The sequence below is a fragment of the Oryctolagus cuniculus genome, chromosome 8 (assembly GCF_051225735.1).
Source record: "Oryctolagus cuniculus isolate XC-2025 breed Fujian yellow rabbit chromosome 8, ASM5122573v1, whole genome shotgun sequence".
NCBI lineage: Eukaryota > Metazoa > Chordata > Mammalia > Lagomorpha > Leporidae > Oryctolagus > Oryctolagus cuniculus.
The window spans coordinates 93,779,338-93,793,779 of record NC_142874.1 but is presented as its reverse complement, the minus strand read 5'-3'; the positions used below and the strand labels follow the sequence as shown (position 1 = coordinate 93,793,779).

General features: G+C 37.8%; 1 protein-coding gene across 1 annotated transcript in view; it reads right to left on the bottom strand.

Moving 5' to 3' along the window:
- The window catches only part of PPP3CA (protein phosphatase 3 catalytic subunit alpha), a gene marked incomplete at its 5' end in the record, with an annotated part of 329,756 nt that overhangs the window by 87,478 nt on the left and 227,836 nt on the right, over positions 1-14,442 (bottom strand).

Genomic DNA, 14,442 nt, shown 5'->3' with positions numbered 1-14,442 from the left:
ATTTTATGTACTGCTAAGAAAAAAGTTGAATTAAAATTCAAAAAATATTTTATAACATAATGCCAATATGAGATATTAAGATGAAAACAATATTAAAAACTGTTATGTCACCAAAAAGTCACTAGGATTGATATTTAAACCCAATACCTTAAAAGGGTATTTATCATTTCTCTTTCTTGAAATGTTTATTTTTTAAAGATTTATTTATTCATGGCCGGCGCCGCGGCTCAGTAGGCTAATCCTCCGCCTAGCGGCGCCGGCACACCGGGTTCTAGTCCCGGTCGGGGCGCCGGATTCTGTCCCGGTTGCCCCTCTTCCAGGCCAGCTCTCTGCTGTGGCCAGGGAGTGCAGTGGAGGATGGCCCAAGTGCTTGGGCCCTGCACCCCATGGGAGACCAGGATAAGTACCTGGCTCCTGCCATCAGATCAGTGCGGTGCGCCAGCCGCAGCACGCCGGCCGCGGCAGCCATTGGAGGGTGAACCACCGGCAAAAGGAAGACCTTTCTCTCTGTCTCTCTCTCACTGTCCACTCTGCCTGTCAAAAAAAAAAAAAAAAAAAAGATTTATTTATTCATTTTGAAAGGTAGAGGTACACAGTGGGAGAGACCCAGAGAGACATCTTCGATCAACTGGTTCACTCCCTAGGTCAGCCAGGGCTGGACCTGGCTGAAACCAGGAGCTTCATCCAGGTCTCCACATGGGGCACGGGCCCAAATACTTGGGTCATCTTCCACAGCTTTTCTGACCGTTAGCAGGGAGCTGGATCAGAAGTGAACAGACAGAATACCTCTAGGGGATGCCAGCATCACAGGCAGTGGCCTTTGTCACCATGCCACAATGCCAGCTTCAAGCACCTCTTTTTAAAATCCACTTACTGAGGGCCAGCACAGCAGTACAACTGGCCAAGCTACCACATGGGACACCACATCCTCTATCAGAGTGGTAGTTTCAGTCCCTGCTCCTTGCTTCCAATCCAGTTTCCTGCAGACGCATCCAGGAGACAGTGGTTGGGGCTTCTCATCTCCCACAAGGGCTGGAATTCATGGATTTTGACTTTGATTTGGCTTAGCCCTAGTTTTGCTGGAATTTGGGGAGTAAACCAGTAGATGGAAGATCTCTGTCTCTCCATCTCTGTCTCTCTGCCATTCAAATAAATAATAAATATTTTTAAAGAAAAAAACAATAGTCACTACTTATTATTTCCTTTGCCACTTTCAAAGTCCTAAAAAATTATTATTATCTCCATTCTATAGGTAATGAAACAGTATAGCTTAACCAGGTTCTGGGGCCTGACAACTTTAATGCTAAAAAATGGACAACCCAGAACATAAATTCAGATTTTCTTTATTCAAAGCTTTTCCTCTCAATCACCACATCACATCCTTAGATTTTATGTTTTGATATATGTGCATATGTATTTTAATATTTCTCACTATATTGCACTTGAATGATGAACATGATGTCGCCACTACTGCAACACTATGAGGTGGGCAGAAATGAATGTATTGGTGAATAGGAACTCAGAGGTCAACACATGGTATCTCCCCACAATGCATGCTTCAGTCACAAGCAGGGTACTGAAATGCTTTCACATGTATTCCTCTATCTGACACAAGTTGACAGAAAGAATAATGTCTAAGAAGTTCATTGAAACAATTGTTAAAACAATGCCTGAAATAAAAACGTCATGTAAATTCTCATTTTTAACATCAATGAACACCTAATAAGGACTCACAGCTCTATAAACTGGAAACAGCTAGAGGGGGACTTACTTTATAATAAGGGTGCTTGAAAACCCCAGCCTACCAAAATGGATGCCAACAGCAACATAAATAACAAGGCGTGGTGACTGTCAACTCATCCTTTGGTGGATTCCAATCACTTAGTTTCTTCCTTCTTTTGAGCAAGAGATACACTACAGAAGTATTTCTTCCATGTCTGAAATAATGCTATTTGACTTAATATATATATATATATATATATGTTATTTTTGGACAGAGTTGAACACCTTGCAAATGGGCCCTTACCCTGAATGGCAGTGAAGGATCTGGCTTGGGAGACATGGCCCCTTAGATACCCACTCTTAATAACATGCAGTAGCTTAACCAAGGGAAGCAAAGAAAGCAACCAGAGGTGTGCTTCAAACATAGCTGGGCTGAATTTGGGGTTGCAAAAACTGAAATAAAACCTTCTGAAAACTTAAAACAATAATATAAGACAAATATCTACTTTAACATAGGTATGATAAACTGACATACCTTTTATTACCAAAACCTATAAAAGCCAAGTCAAATGCTTCTTAGTTAACAAGTAATAAAACACTTGATCCATCATCCACTGATTTATCCTTTGTAGTACAGTTGGTGTGAATTGCTTATCAAAAGCACCTGTTTCTCTGAAGTTGGAATTTTTAAACCTGCCATCTGTATGCTTCAAACCTCAAATCACAAAACAAAGAAAGTTTGATAGGAAAGCATACCAGGACATGGCCTGAACGAAGGGAAGTGAAGGGGAAAAAGGATGAAACAGGCCAGTTTCTTGCCACTGATTTTACAAGCCCTGTCAAATGTAAGCACCTATGACCCTGGCACTTTCAAGCCAGGGGCTTCCCACTGGCCTCCCTCCATCCTGGATTTCTTTCAGAAAGATCAGGGTTAAACAGAGGGTTGGGCTGAGAGAAAATGTGAGGACAGCTGATGGGCATCAAGTATATTTGGAATTTTTATTATCAGAGCTGGTTTAATAAGTATATTTTTGGCTGTCATTTAAAGATCTTCAAGTCAAATGGTTCATCAAAAAGTTCACGGAAAATGTACTTCAAGAAAAAATAATTAAGCGTGGATCTCATAATTCTTTTGTACAAAAACAAATTTGTCTTTCAATTCTATTTTTTCAAAAACTTTTGAAATACTCTCATTTGGGGAAAAAGATACATATTTGAAAGGCAACCTCTTTAACTGTTCATTCAAGTTGGTGTGAAATTAGGATTTCATTATTATATGAAAGAATCAGTCCATGAGAGAAGGATGAACCTAAAAAAGGCAAATACCAACAGCTTTGATTACAGCTATTGCTCAGCCCCTGTGCATTGTCTAAGATAATGTATTTTTCCTAATGCCTTTATGTCTGAGAACCTTCACAGTTTTGACATCAGACTTCAGGAAGAGAGTGGTCACTATAATAAAGTTTTGAGAGAAATCCATAGATAAGTACCTAAGGGAATGCAGAGTGGGACCATGGATAGGCAGAGGCCTGGCAATGCTTTTCATTTACCAGCAGCCCCCACCCTCCATCCTACCTATCAGAGACCAGCAGATAAGGGAAGCTGTCTATTTGGTTGCTCAAAGCATCCAATATTCCAGAAGACTAGGTCCTTTCATTTTCCACTCTGTTTGATTTGATGACCCTTCTAAATCAACCAGGCTTTGAATAAGGTCTATTGTATCTTACGCTTCTCCACCATACTGATGTTTCTCATCTTCTCCTAGGTCCCTGGTATTTGCTTCTCTTTGCAAATGAACACTATTGTTGAGCACAGCACCTAACTACCCTGTGAGGGAACAGCATGATAGAACTATGATGTGGGAAAGGCTGGTTGACAGGTAAGACATTGTATTAGAGAGAAGGAATAAATTTGGTGTTTGTAGCTTAGTAGTGTGACTATTGTTCATGACTGCCTTGTGTATTTCAAAATAGTTAGAAATGAGGAGTTTTGAAAGAACTCACCACTAAAAAATGGTAAAAATTTAAAGATATTGTATGCTAATTACTTTGATTTCATTAATGTTATACTGAATCAAAAACTCATATTATACTCCCTCAGTATGTACAATTAGTATGCATCAAACAAAAATTTTAAAAAAGGAAACGGAAGCAGCAAAGACATAGAAGCACAGTATAGGAAATAAAAACACTCCTAGTGGCCGGCGCCGCAGCTCACTAGGCTAATCCTCTGCCTTGCGGCGCCGGCACACTGGGTTCTAGTCCTGGTCGGGGTGCCAGATTCTGTCCCGGTTGCCCCTCTTCCAGGCCAGCTCTCTGCTGTGGCCAGGGAGTGCAGTGGAGGATGGCCCAAGTGCTTGGGCCCTGCACCCCATGGGAGACCAGGATAAGTACCTGGCTCCTGCCATCGGATCAGTGCGGTGCGCCGGCCACAGTGCGCCGGCCGCGGCGGCCATTGGAGGGTGAACCAACGGCAAAAGGAAGACCTTTCTCTCTATCTTTCTCTCACTGTCCACTCTGCCTGTCAAAAAAATAAAATAAAAAAAAATTAAAAAAAAAAAACACTCCTAGTACTCTACGAAAACATCAATATACCTGGCTGAATATTCCAAAAACAATTATACTATGACTTTAATGGGTTAACAGAATGGTACATATTTCTGTCAGAAACTTTAGAGTTACATTACTTAATAAAGGTAACTCATTAAATATACTGAAATAAAACAAAGGTAATTTTTCTGGACCATTTCGTATCATTAACAACTTGGTATGTCAAAACTTGATGATTATCTCCCCTGTGGGAAATAGTGCTTATTTCTCAATTTACACTACAGAAGTAAGAACTACCAGGTACACTGAGCAATTAAATGCATTGTTGCACTGTCTTCTTGCCTTAAGTGCAATAACTAAGTAGTTCTGAACATGGCTACAGTAACATCCAGAGTACAGTTAAATGGTACAAAAATGATCAATATTGGGGCTGGTGCTGTGGTGTAATGAGTAAGCCACTGCCTCCAGTGCTGGCATCCCACATGGGTGCCTATTCAAGTCCTGGATGCTCCACTTCTGATCCAGCTCTCTGCTATGGCCTGGGAAAGCAGTAGAAGACCAGTGTGGGAGACTAGGAAGAAGACCCTGGCTCTTGGCTTCAGATAGGTTAGCTCTGGCCGTCATGGCCATTTGGGGAGTGAACCAGCAGATGGAAGACTTCTCTGCCTCTGCCTCTCTGTACCTCTGCCTTTCAAATAAAATAAATAAATATTTAAGAAAAATCAGTATTTTGTGATGTTTATATATTATCTCTTACAACTAAGGAATACATATATTCTGTTCAAATACTCAGCTACTTAGAAATACATAAGGAAATAACTACTTCTGTGTAATTGTCTTTTAGTACTGCTTCCTTCTGTCTGTGACTCCTAACCCATTTTAAATAAAACTTTGTTGGAAACAATAATGTTTTCATATATAAGCAGAGCAACAACTTTCAATCAATGTTGAAGTTTTTTGACTTTGGAAGTGGGAAACAGAAAATTAACATGCAGAAGGACATGTTTTTATTTTTTATGGTAGGAAATAAGTGGTTATTTTTCCTAGTATTGACAGAAATATACTTATATTCACATTTATTTATTTTATCTGAAAATCAGAGCCACACACAGAGAGGGAGAGCCAGTCATCTCCCATGTGCTGGTTCACTCCCTATTTGGCCAGAGTGGGCCAGGCTGAAGCCAAGAGCCATGAGCTCCATCTGGAACTCCTTTGTGGGTTTCAAATGGCCCAAACAGATGGGCCATTCTCCACTGTCCTTCCCAAGCCATTCGCAGGGAGCTGGACTCAAGTGGAGCAGCTGGGACACGAACCAGAGCAGGATGCCAGCACTGCAAGCAGTGGCCTCACCGACTAAGCTACAACACATGCCTCCTAAAACACAATCATTCAGCTCTGAAATCATAGGTCAAGTATATATAAACATAAACGCAAGTGTAAGCCCACCTACCATAAAGGGTAACTTAGAGACTGGTGGGCAGTGTAGTAGTCAGGGAGTTACTAACACAAGTTTAGGACTTGACTCACTATAGATTACAGCAAAGGAGCACTAGAGAGAAACAACAATAAATAGCAGTAACAAAGGACTTTTTGTAGTCAGCTGGGTAAGCTTTTGTGATACACAAATTGGACAATGAATCAGTCACAAGGCAAGCATAAGAGTCCCTAGCACCAGCTCATATCCCTGCAGAGAAGATAATGACAGCATATTGAGGACAAAGAGGCTCTTGAGGAAAGATCTCAGGCAAAGGAGGGAGGACAGTTGCAAAGAGAACTATGACCAGGACTAAGCTTTTCCTTGCACCTCCTATCAGAGAGATGAGGTTCTCTGAGAATAGGCAGTGGTTCAGAACAAAAGCCACATTTATATGTTTGTTAGCGCTGTAAATCCAAACTACATTAGGACATTTGCAAATAAGCATATCCATATTACTGTTTAATGATACTTTAAAAGAACTGCATTGTTTCATATTGGCAATTATATTGCTGTACAGAAAATGTAAATTCAAGTACGGCTATACTAAACCTACCCAGGATGAGATCCTGGTAAACTGCTGTGCAACTAATAGCTTGAAATGCATTCTGATACAATGGTCATCCTGAGTAGAAGTTGCACAACAGATGAAGGAAAAAAACTCACAGTTTCAATAAAAACCACTTATAATAGTTCTGGCTTACTGCATAGATTGACATGGTTGGTCCTGTTTACTTTCCTATATAACCGGAAATTTACCAAAGAACAACATTGCATCAATTTCTCCTTGACTCTTAGCAACAATGTTATAATGTCCTATAATTCCAAGTTAAAGAAAGCTTGTAGAATCTATGATGCCCATGGACAAAGGAGCAAGTTGCTAAAACAAATAAAACAATAAATTATTCAACTACAGATGAAAGACGTATTTTTAATTTTTGACTCACAATTTATTATTCTGTAAAGACATTAATTTCCTCCAAAATATTGGTTTTTATCATCTTACTAGACTTGCATAGATATAATAAATAACTTCTACAAGTTTTCAAATACACTAAAACACTGCAATTTTTCCTTTAGAAGAGATGTTACTGAGTCATTGAGCAATTTTCACCATTAGTGTTCCACTCTTACTTTCAGCTTCATTTACTTCTACCCCATATTTTTTACCTAATAGACACATTTTCCAAAGAATAAAATTCCTAATGCCAAGGAACTAACATTATGTCTACTTGTCAGCATGATGAGATTAGCTTATTGAATTTATTAGCTTTATTTTTGAATACTCTATCTACCAGAACTTCTCTTTTTCCAGAATCTGCAATTTTGTTAGTTTTATTAGAGGTTAGCCACAGTTGGCGTACTGCCAAGTGCATATCTGTTTTTTCCTGTTGATAATCCAGGCTTCTGTAGCCTTAGGTGGACAGTTGTAGGTACAAACTAGTCAGTCAAAGCACGTGCAGTTCATTAGAAGACTGCGTAAACTTCTGAAAGTACGCAGTTAGTAAGATAAAAGTGACACTGGAATTTTCTTATAGCATGTGTTTGCAACATCTGCAACATCTGTACAATACACTAAAAAAGAAAAATGAATGAGGTTCTAATTCACTGAAGAGTTACTCTGCAATTATTAATATTTTCCCACAGTGAATATTATTTTTCAAATATAAAACATAGATTAGGTACTTTATAACAAACAAAATATAAAAAAAAATTCTTAACCAGTTTACCATTGATAAGATAGAACAATATGAGAGTCTCAATCAAATAAAGTTTTGGTAAACAGAAATTTTAGGGTTCTGAAAAAGAAAACAATAAAATCAAACATAAGAAATAATAATACTCATTTCATTAAGCAATAATTACCCACTACAGATGAACAGCAATAATTTCAAAATTATTTACTATTATTTTATGGTGATAAATAAACTATTACCCAAAGTCAATAAGAAATTTCCCAGTGCAGTTATATTATCAAAACATAATATAATTGTAATAAATAAACATGATTACAACAATAAAGTGCTAGATATTTAATTCACTACATAAATCTCAATTTATAACTGTTTATATCTCAGGAAAAAACAAAATATTTAAAACCATTTTATAGAAAGGGAAAGCATAATGTCATCATAGCATTCCTATAGTTCATTCCAATCAACACAAAAATCAATTACTAAAACTTAGGTTTATCTTTTTTTTTATCCTAAAGACAAGTGCCCTCACTGTTCAGGAATTTTTGGGGGGTTTTCTTTTCCTTTATGGATTAATGCTTTCAAAGCTTTTTGTTTGCCAGAATAATTTAATTTATTGAATAAGAACACACTTGTTCCATCTACCACTACTTTTCCATTTCAACACCAATCCAGAATATAACAGATGCATAATTATTAAGGGTGGATAGTAACATTAAGGAATGTTAGACGTCTCAGTCACAGTTGTGATTCTAATAAATAATAAGCAAGTGTGTACAACATTTATGTCATGACTTAACTGACTGTAGTCATCCCTGTGTTCATGTGTCCAACTACCGGTTATCTGAAATGTGGATTTAATTACATCATGCAGTTCACAAGGCCTTCGCTTGTCATCACCAGCTGGCCAAGAGCACTGAATGAACACTGTGAGTTGGTATATTTTCAGCCAAATGTACATAAATTTGAGATGGGCATGTTAAGCCACCTAATTTATCACTACTCATAATCGTCAATACATTATGACTAGATTCTTTACTTTTAAGATACTGAGCTCACACTTCAGGACCACAGCACTTCCTCCAGATCCTTAAAGATGGACTCCCTGCAGGTCTCAGGTTCTCAGCTTTGTCACTGTGTTTCCCTTCTTGGCCTTCCAAGTCCTCCTTCTGGGCTTATTTTTTTTTAATGTTTGTTAACAGTGTCCACAGTATTCTTTCCATTTTTTTTTCTCCCCCCGGTGTGTTATTTTATCCACGGGGAGAAGTAGTATAGGGTCATGGTTGAGAAAACAAACTGAAGCTAGAGTGGTTCTGAACATCCCTCACCACCCAACCAGCTGAGTGACCCTGGAGAAGCTTGCTAGTCTCTCTCGTTCCTGTTTCTTCATCTAGTATATAGACAGCACCTTCCTCAAAGGATTACAATTAACCAGTCAGTATCAGTTAAGAATTCAGAATATGGCCGGCGCCGCGGCTCACTAGGCTAATCCTCCGCCTTGCGGCGCTAGCACACCGGGTTCTAGTCCTGGTCGGGTGCCGGATTCTGTCCTGGTTGCCCCTCTTCCAGGCCAGCTCTCTGCTGTGGCCAGGGAGTGCAGTGGAGGATGGCCCCAAGTGCTTGGGCCCTGCACCCCATGGGAGACCAGGATAAGTACGTGGCTCCTGCCATCGGATCAGCGCGGTGCACCGGCCGCAGCATGCCGGCCGCGGGGGCCATTGGAGGGTGAACCAACAGCAAAAAGGAAGACCTTTCTCTCTGTCTCTCTCACTGTCCACTCTGCCTGTCAAAAAAATAAAATAAAATAAAATAAAATAAAATAAAATATAAATAAAAAAATAAAGAATTCAGAATACACCTGGCACTTAACAAGTGTTAAAATGAAGGTTTGCTATTATCCTTCTATTTTTCAGTCAGAATTCTAGGAGCATATGCAGATCCTTGTTTCTTCTATGGCTTGTTTGTGTATTCTTCTTGCTGGACTTTAGTCAGTAAGCTGTGGCTTCTCTCTAAATTGTTTTATTCACTCTCCCTATATCAGCTTTCACTATGGATCAAAGGAATAAATGAACTTTTTCAATTTGCTTCTTTGTTCTCCTCCTCTACATGTTCACACCCTATTCTATTTTATTACACTTTCTTAGGCTTTGACCATTTTGCTGTCTCAATGACCACTTGTGTAACTTGATCAAGACATGCTTTACCTGCCTCAACATAAAGGCTTCAGGACTTATCGTATAGTATTTAAAAAATAATAATTCAATAGGGGAGGAAGGTGCGGGTGTTGTGGCATAACAGGTTAAGCCGTGGCCAGTGACACTGACATCCATATGGGTACTGGTTCATATCCCTACTGCTCCATGGCGAATCCAGCTCCCTGCTAACACACGTGGGAAAAGCAATGGAAGATGATTCAAGTTCTTGTGCCTTGGCTACCCAGGTGGGAGACCCAGATGAAGCTCCTGGCTTCTGGCTTTAGCTTGGCCCAGCTGTGGCTGTTGTGGCTGTTTGGGGAGTGAACCAGTGGGTGAAAGAGCTCTCTATATATACCTCCCTCTCTCTCCCTCTCTAACTCTGCCTTTCAAATAAATAAAATAAATCTCTAAAAAGAAAAATATGGGATGAAAAACCTTAGTGTATAGCACATACTAACACAATGTGAAGCAGTACAAGTGGCGGTTATTCCAGGGATTACCTAACTCAGAAACATTTTCCATTTTCTGCAATCTTGAGATAGATGGACTAAGTATCTGTCATCAATGTGGCCATAAGCAAAACACATAAAGGCAGATGAATTTATTCTACTTTTTATACAGTCATATATTGGAAGCTGTTAAGGCTGAAATCAAATTGACTGTGTTTCCAGCTCTTCACTCCCCATCCTCTAAGAGCAGAAACATCTCCAGATAGCTCAGCGACATTACCAGCCTTCCAGCGAGTGGCCCCTGATGAGTTTCAGCATAAGCCTCATTTCTTTTGTAGCACAGCTCACTTACAAGACCACTCTGCTCTGTGCATGTGCAACAGTAGTAACATTTTAAAAGCTGGAAGTGATGTTGTAAATGGAAGAAATGTTAAGACATATCAAAAAAAAATGGAATGGTAATAATAATAAAAACCTCTGTTGTTCGGTTTCTATAAAACTGTTAGGAAAAATCTCCTAAGTAGGACAGAGAGAAATCATCTCTTACTTTTGTCGTGATGTTCTTGAAATCTGGACATTTAAAAGGCTGCTTTATTTATAATATTTTAAAAACTTGAGGGTAAGTAAGCTAACAACATTTAATTCTAAAGTCCACATATTTCATTGTTAATTTGGCAATAATAGGCAGTAGGGATACGTGCAGAAAGCTTTTAAGCTAAAATTAACTTTCAAATAGACAGATCTATTTATGCCTACTAGCATGTGAACAAAACTAGTAAGTGCTATTCCTAAATGGAAATACCTAAATGTATCAAGAAAAACAAGGATCAAATTGATTATATGCTACCACTTCCCCTGTAAAAATATATAAAAATTTCTTGTAACATAGCATATTTGGAAATTGAATTATACATTGACAAATTATTCACATATATGGCTTCATGCCAAAAGTAAATACAGCATGCAATAAAATATATGAGAAACTCACACATGTTAAAAATATTTCTTTGAAAATTAGTTAAAACGATGACCTGGAAAACAATTCAGGCAAAGCCAATGAGGCCATTTGTAATTCCAACTAATTTTATTTTATATACCTATCACTTCTTATCCATTTTTCATTAAGTAGATATTCCAGAAGTATTTATTCAGTTAAATATTTGACAAAGTCTAAAACATAGAAGCATGGAATATTTACTAAATGTGCTATATATGAAAAACAGCACCTAAAATTGACCACCTACTACTTGTGCTAGATTAGACAGGGACAATAAAGAAAATGGAAAACATGGCATCAAGAACTTCACAGCATACTTGGAAGAGGCCTACGAGCATATAAAAATGGTACTGAAAAGTACTGGCTTCCTGAGAGCATATTTTCCACTCTATTGTGAAACTTCTGAACAGTTGCTTATTGTTATAAAACTTGGATTTTAGTTTTAGGTCTCCTATTAATGCCTTTTATGATCAAATCATTTCATTGCCAGTAAACCATCCATCAAATTTCTTAACTGTATTTTTCTAAAGCTAATTGTTAAGTTATGAATACTTTGCAGTTACTTTTGGTAATGATGTTTTTGGTTTGAAATTTCAACTTAAGAAGGGGATTGTTTTGTTTATACAAAAATGGTTTAAATCTTAAAAATTGAGAACTTGTACCACATTATCTCAAATTTTCATGTCCAAACTAACGTTTTTCATTCAACTGAAGTTTCTACTTGTGGAGTTTATTATATGTCACCTAATAAGATTCATTTTTGCATGGCTGCATGAAACAAATCAAGGTCACAGTTTCCTAAGACCACTTAAACACTGCATCCATAAATTTTTCATGTATTTGTACATTTACCTATGCTCTTGTCTTTAACTTAAGCCACAAATCAGGTCAAATGTTTCTTGTTTTCTCATCATACTTCAAATATCTAATTAAATTATGCAAAATCATGTTTGCTTAATATGTTAAATATGGCATACGGAGTGATCACAGCAAATTAATGCAGGTGTTTGGAAAACAAAATAGCTGCTGATAACTCATTGTAACTAATGATCATTAGCAAAGATACTTTCAAACTTAGTTTAATTTTTGTCAATTAAAAATGATGAATGCTTGTTATGTACTTGCATTGCTAAAAAGACCAATCAGGATTGTCAATCAACTGTTTTCCCTTCCCTTGACAAAATACAGAAAATTAAAAAGCACATTCAGGATCTCTGTTTGATAAATAATTAAACTGCTTTTACTAGGAAAAAGTTTCTTTCATAAACCATATAATTTCTAGTTGCATTTCAATCAATCTGCTTCATTAAGTTCCCCGAATTCTTTACATTTCTATTTTCATTGTTTAAAGTATTTTAAACAAAATTTCAGCTGTTGTTCATAGACATAAGACTGCATTTTAAGTATTATATGTCTTTATTATTAGTTATGTCACTAACCCGAAATATATTTTATACAAGAACAGTTGATTTCTATGATATTGTGAAATTCTACCAGGAGATTTTAAAGCACACTGGCAACTTATTTCCATAATCCTAAGGAACAGTCAGCTACACAACCTATTGTTTTAGATTTAGTTATTAGCAGGTAGTTACTAAGTGCTGTGTAATAATTATCAGGGAGAATTAAGGAATATTCATTATCTTTTGAAGCTGGTGGGAAGAAAAAGTAAATCTGCAATAATTTAAAATAATGTGTAATTTATAGTAAGCAGTTAAAAATACAGTGGATTCCCTTGAGAAACATAAGAGTATACATGGAATAAATATACACACTACATCTATGAATAGCGTTCAAACGGAGCTTCCTACCAGTTAACTGCTACTGATCTGACCACTCTATAATAAAGAGAATCTGACCTTTGAAAATGGGCTTTTCTCTGTGACTTGGTAGACATAAAATGGGGATGACTGAAAAAGTTTCAGAAGAGTCTAGTCTAGTGACTCCTTAGCCTTTATTTCAAGAGTCTCAGAAGCAGAGAAAGAGACAAAAATCAGACTCACATACACATGCACAATGTTAAAGGTATGGTGGTGGTGGGGGGGGTAGATTCTGATCCTTATAACTTGTCTTACCAGAAAGCAGAAATTATCAAAGTCAAAATTGGCTAACATTATCAAAGAAAACTTCACAGAGGGACGTAATTTGCAGTGTTGATGAGATTTATAACAAACTGCTAGTAAGAGGAAGGGGCTTCTCTACAGAAAGGTGCAAATGGACCAAAGTTGTCTTTCACAAAATAACTGTTTTTGTATTGCTTAGATGGTACCTGGGGAATAACAGGAGATACACTAGAAAGACCACATTAGATTACGAAGGGTCTTGGGTTCCAGCATGAGATATTTCAAAAAGAACTATTGCAATAAATCAGAAAAAAATCAAAAGCAACTTTGTTTCCAAATGGTGGTTCATTGCATTAACGTAGTCACAAGACAATGAAGTGGCAGTGTAAAGATGTAAAAAGGATGAAAGATATGTTCTTTGCCTTCTATATGGCAATAATCAATTAAATAACAAATGAACTCACTCATTTGTGCCTAGGTTCAATAAATATTAAGTGTCTATAGCATTTTTACATTATCTAATTGTGTTGGACCCTAAGAACAAAATAGAACAATTTAGATGTAATCAGTGCTCTCATGAAAAAAACAAACAAACATCTAATGAGGAACACTGAATTAAACATGTAATACCAGGAGAGTGCAAGCCATGGAGGCAGAGAATTTTCCTCTTCTTCTTTGTCTTCTGCTGTGTCTCTGGTGCCCGCCATGGTGCCTGGCACACAGGATATCCTCAAGAAATATTTGCCAAATGAATGAACAATGAGAAAGGCACTGTGGTCTAGGTGAAGTTTCCTGGGGGAAGCGGTACTTCAGTTAAAACCTGAAGAATGCAGAGGAGTTAGTCACAGGATGACTGTGACAAGAACAGGGGATATTACTCATAGCAGAAGCACTAACCTGTGGCATTATTTGGGAAAGGGCAACACTATCTGTAAACTTGGACTCTACTTGAGGAATGAAAAGAGATGAAGCTGTAAAGATTAACAACAGTCAGATAACAAAGGTCTTGCCATCCAAACTAGGAAGTCTGAACTTCATCCATAGAAGAGTCATGGAAGGAATCTGGGCAGGAAAAAGAGTAGATCTTGCCTCTGGCAAGTCACTCTACCTCTCTAAACCTCAAGTTCCTAATATGCAGAGTAAGTGAGATAACACCTACCATGCAGCAAGGTGGGAAAGACTAAATCAGATAAGTTGTCCTAAGGGCACAGGGCAGTGATTCAGCACAGGGTAAATTCCCTCCCTCTGTCTTCCCACAGCTGTCTTCCTCTCCACCTGACTGGATCTTGGGAGCAAGGG